Raw genomic sequence first — 5,684 nt, 5'->3', positions numbered from 1 at the left:
GTAGCACGATTTCAGTCTGAAACGGTCATTTTGGTCTGATCGTATCTTAATTGACTGGATTTACCGCTAGAGGAAAACGTCAAGATTTGTCAGATCGTTCAGTCTCCATTCGGATCGATAGTCTCATTAGGTAAATTAGTCCCGTTAAGGCATGTCAAGATATTTAAGACTGTATCTTCTAGCGAGCTGTTTAGATCCGTTAAGACCGTGTCAGACCAAAACAGACCATGGATACAAACTGACGTCAAGATGTTGTCAGACCGTGTCCAGTCGTGTTCAGATTTTAATAATTTGGACACAAAACGAGTGAAACTTTCCCATTATTTATCAGGGGTTGCTCCCCTTTCAAGAATAAAATAAAACTGTGAAAGAAGACGATTTTTTTAACTGAAAGTCTACCACGTCCCCTTAATCATGTTATTTAAATAAAACAAATATTCAATTTTAATTCTAACTTCTTCCTATTTAATTATTTAACACTGTTTTATAATTATATAAATAAAAAAAGTAGCTCAAAGTCATACTGCTGCACAAATCGCCGCGAATTGACTAAAAAAAATCAACAGATTGCCGAAATAATATTTGATTATTGAATATAAGCACCTGAACCTTTGTATTTAATGGTTTACAAGTGATTGCAATACGTTTTATATGCAATTACAGACTGCCGTACGTGGTGAAGAATTTGTCATTCATTTTTACACCCTTATTTAATAATAACGGATGTCGGCCGTGAACACTTGAAAACGTGATCTTAATATGTTAAATTAAATTTAAGATGTAACTATTTTTAAATATTGTAAATGAATGCATTATCATTTATCTTTTATGTTACCTATATAAATTGCATTTGAGTAAATTTGAGGCAGGGAAAAAAATATATAGATATAACTCTGTCTTTTATCGTTTTCTGTTTATTGTCATGACATTGTCCGTTAACTTTATTTTTGCCAGACTCATGCGTTTGACTTTCCATCTTTATTTTTTAATGTGTCTATAATTCGAGAGCCTTTTGTAAAAAAAACTACATACCAGAAGCCTTCGTTAAAAAATAAAGTTTGAATATTATAGCAGAAAAAGGCTTATAAATTCATTCAAATTTATATTTGAAATAGGATAAATAATCAAGAAAATGTTTATAAATACGTCAGACACTGTACTTAAAGTACATTTAAAGACCAGGTTACATATATATTACATGCATACAGCATAATAAAGCTGGTTTAATTTGAATGACTATCCATTAGGGACATTTTTCGACGATAATTAATCAAATCTGACAAGTTTAATTAAAAACGGAAAATAATTCTTCGCCCGTAAACGATTTAACGTTACCGTACCCTCTTTATTTTTGTTGCATTCATGTCGCATGTGTGTCGGCAGTGTCAGCGCTTCTAATAGCTAACTTATTTTACATAAAATCGTTGACATGGTAGAAGGAAACTATAGTACAATATAAGCTGAGCTGGAAATTGCAATTGGTGAGTAGAAATGAATATTTTAATACATGTCTATCAGAATAATCATTGATCATGGATCATCACCCAAGAATTTGAAGGAAAAATGTTCACATTTGTTAAATTTGTGCATACAGGTATGAATCGACGTTCCAATACTCCACACTCTTGGATAGTAGCCTGTTCAAAGGCAAAGTAAGAATTTGGGCTTCTTAAAAAATTGTTCCTGTGATTGGACCCCCCCCCTTTTTTCATGTTTTTTGGAAGATCAATGCATGATTTAAAAAGTTACATATAAACTAGTATGGTTTAAACCTCCTTTTAAAAATGGCGGGATCCACCCCTGTTTATTGCCTAACATGCATTGACATGTGGGGTATTCACAATGGTATGGTTGTGCGGGATGGCCTATACAACAGTTACAAGACCTAAACCCCTGATCGAGTAATCCTACAGTCTGAGTGGCAGCCCTGGCAGCCCAGGCTTGTAAAATTGCTCTCGGGCCTGTAAAAATTATATCTACAGGACAACAGAATCTAACTAAAAAATTTCAAAAATTGAGCTCTGGGCCTGTAGATTTAAAAGTTCATCGTGAAGACTGATCCTATATATTGTATGTTAATGTATTGATAACTGTCACGTCCTAAATTTGCATGAAATATTTGTCACTTTTTTTTATTAACCAATAACCAACCAATCTTCACATGTTACGATGTAGTCCGAGACAAGCTTGTCTGGCAAAACAGCCGTTTGGATGTCAGAGTAATCTCAGACTAGTTACGACGATGATATACCTATTTATATAGCCACTGGTGGGTGATATACAATAATTATAATTTGTCACATATGTGTTATGAATACCTTCAACATGTTCAAGGCTTGGGTTTATATATATGCAATAACCTCAAAATTGCCCGGGGCAAAAAAAAGAGTATATTGATATTGTGCCCTGACATGCCTGATTCCAAATGATGAGACGACATTGCGTCCTTAACAACAATTTTTAACACTTTTCATCTTTTGTGATAAGAAATTTAAGATTTTACCGGGTATGATTCATTATTTTGTTATAAATGATTTGTTATGCTCTAAATTTTGTAGAACTTAAATATATGTTATAACAAGAAAAAGAGATTATGTTGAAATTTTTATTTTTATCTTTTGTATATTAATTATTATTCACTGTCATGACTGTCATGACTAAATAAAAATTAGATCCCACGCATGCGCGGCATAGTTACTGTAAATAAGTGCCGGACACGTTATCATCAGTATGTTGATGTATTATAAAGAAGAAGAAGAATCTTATAAATACTATTTGCTTTGTCACCATGTCACGTTGGTAGTAATATTCAACAAATTCTATTTTAAAATAAAAAAGTATTATAAATTGATCACAACAAGTATAGTGCTATACAATGCTATAGCCTCTATTAGACAGTAACCCTTCAATGAAGTATACACCTAAGAAAACATTGATGTAGAAAGAGAGAACATTTTGTTTTAGAAATAGAACCTCAAAAAAGGGTTTTATTCTTCTTCTCATAAGGGACTTATCAATTAAATTGTATAAGTCATAAATTCATTTCTTTACATCATTAAACTTTGTTGTCAAGCAAATTATGATTGCTAGTTTTTCTTGTAGATAAATTATACAAGTTTATGTATAATAAATACTTTATTCTTAATGTATGTTTTTTTTGTAGATAAGATATCACATTGGTTTGAGCATGATTCCCAGCCAGATTATGAAGCGGCATATATCATGTATATCAATGTATATATAGGAAATATATAGTGTCACTAAGTTACTCTCATATGGTACCTCATTTGTACCTGTAGCTATAAATTGTGAAATGGTGGATTCATTCATAATTTTGTGTTACTTATTGGTTTGGAAATAACGTTGATAGAGCTAAACAGCATTATGTCATGATGTACAGTTGATGGGATGATCTGATTGGACAAAAAGAGAATTGTGAATTGAACAAATAGCAAACTTACAATTCATAGAAAAAATGTAGGAAATACAATGTACTACATTACTTGGTGACAGAGCATACCTTTGATATATATATATATATATATATATATATTTGAAATAAGTAATATTAACAATTTGAAATAAAGAAAATTTAAAGTTTTCTAGGAATATTAGTAGTGCATCATATCTTAATTCCATGATTATCTTGGATAGTTATATCATTAAGAATAGAAAATTGGAATAATGGAAATTTCTAGTTTCAGTGAATATCAATCATTGTCAATACTAAACGTGCAGCATCATGATCATACATCATCTGATTCACCTTGGATAATTATTCATTTGAAATAAGAATTTGGATATAATAAGAGTTTCTATGCTGCCATTGCTATTGTTGGCTACATGTACCACCAGGGAGTGTTAAACCTCCTTTACTTTCCATGAGGGTCTGTCACGGTCCATCACTATTGGTTAGTGTCATATATATGCATGATGATGGAAGTTTTTACCAACCTAGACAAGCTTTAGTTTACAGCCCTGGCATGGTTGTTGGTTAGAGTCGAATGACAGCTTGCTGTATAGTTATAATAGTCTGAATGTATCTACATGTATTTTAATAATCTTCTAAATTACTGTTCATTCTGAAACTGGCATTTTATAATAGTAGTCAAACATATTAAACAATACATGTACTTCAAAGTATCATTTTATTTTGTCTCGCCTTACACAAAAGTCATGAAAGTTGGTTGTATACAAGAAATTTGTATTACAGTCTTGGGGTGATGATGTAAGCTATTTTATAGAGCTTTACATTTTAAAAGCTAAAAGAGCTGGATGTTTCTTGTCTTGTATTCAGATGCTAGTAGGTAATTAATATGTTATGATGTTTCAGTTTGCCATTATATGTACATTGCACCTGACCCCATTTTCATGGTTCAATGACTGCATGTAAAATATACTGTTACTTAATCAATGAAATGCTCTTTTATACTGTATATTTTATATATGTAATTGGATACATTTTATTGTATATGAGTATCTTGAAAGATCTACTTGTCTATCAGGTTGGGTTGACCTGACCTTGACCTTCATGGATAATTTAAGTGATTAAGGTTATTTCAGTTTGATACAATGTTAACATGGTTAGGTTTGTTTCTCAGTTTATACTTCCTAATCATGCTAATAAAATTGACACTGGAAATGGGGAATGTGCCAAAAAAGACAACAACCCAACTTCAGAGCAGACAATAGCCGAAGGTCATCAATGTTTCTCATAAGCTATAAGCTACATTGTACATGTATAGGATCACTACTTTTGGCATAATTATGGAATAAATGTAAGTTGTACATGTTTGACATTTTTGAATGGCTTATTTCATCTGACAATGACACCATTTTCATGGTTTTTATGTTTAGTCTTTTTCTCTGTTTCTATGGTTACTATAAACGTTTAACCATAAATTTGGGGTATGGAAGAACTGTGAAATTCAAAAATTCATGAAATTCATGAAATTATCTGTCCTATATCTGTCTGGCATGGTTATTTTGACTGGACTTCATTTTAATGGATTATTGATAATGTAAAGTTTATGTGATACTTATAGACTAGTAAAATCTTCTTATTTCAGAATTTCAATAAATAGATCATGAATAAGTCCACATTTAAAAGAATGTCTGTTTCCCATCCCAGGGGGCTTATTTTTTACCTGGGTGTGGGGAGGGGAAACAAACAATTTTTATTTTGGCCTAAGGAGATATGGTGAGACGACTATCAACCATTTAAACCATGTAGACCAAGTGATTTACTTGTTAGTCACTATATAATAGGTCACTGCACACCCTTCAACAATGACCAAAAACTAAAACTTTATAATGAGCACCCTATAAAAGGTTCAGCCTGTAATGAGGCATCTGACACAGTTAATGTAAAATATTCAGACGAAAAACCCAACAGTGATGACAATTTGATTTATTATACCATACCCTCCCCCCCTCCCTTGAAGTTAAATGTCTAATCCCTTGGTGTACTAATATGAATAGTATTTTACTGGAAATGTTTCGGAAAATAGATATTGATGCTAACGTAAATATTTTATCCAATAAAAAGACAGGAAATAAGTCGGTGAACCAAAAAGTTCAAATCTAATTGAAAATTAAAGTGCCCATGAACTCACTGATCATGCACGAGTGATTCTATTCATAAAAAGTGTCCGTGTAACAATTAAGAAGAGTCTGTGTATCAT

At 31.8% G+C, this 5,684-nt stretch overlaps 1 long non-coding RNA gene across 1 annotated transcript; it reads left to right on the top strand.

Moving 5' to 3' along the window:
• LOC139527458 (uncharacterized) lies at positions 1-4,140 on the top strand. The gene is made up of 2 exons (XR_011665364.1): positions 1-1,481; positions 3,164-4,140. It is a non-coding gene; the product is annotated as an uncharacterized lncRNA (long non-coding RNA).
• Positions 4,141-5,684: the final 1,544 nt, after the last annotated feature.

This window comes from Mytilus edulis, chromosome 6 (assembly GCF_963676685.1).
Source record: "Mytilus edulis chromosome 6, xbMytEdul2.2, whole genome shotgun sequence".
Taxonomy (NCBI): domain Eukaryota; kingdom Metazoa; phylum Mollusca; class Bivalvia; order Mytilida; family Mytilidae; genus Mytilus; species Mytilus edulis.
Note: the sequence above shows the minus strand (reverse complement) of the source record. Positions and strands in the feature narration are given on the sequence as shown.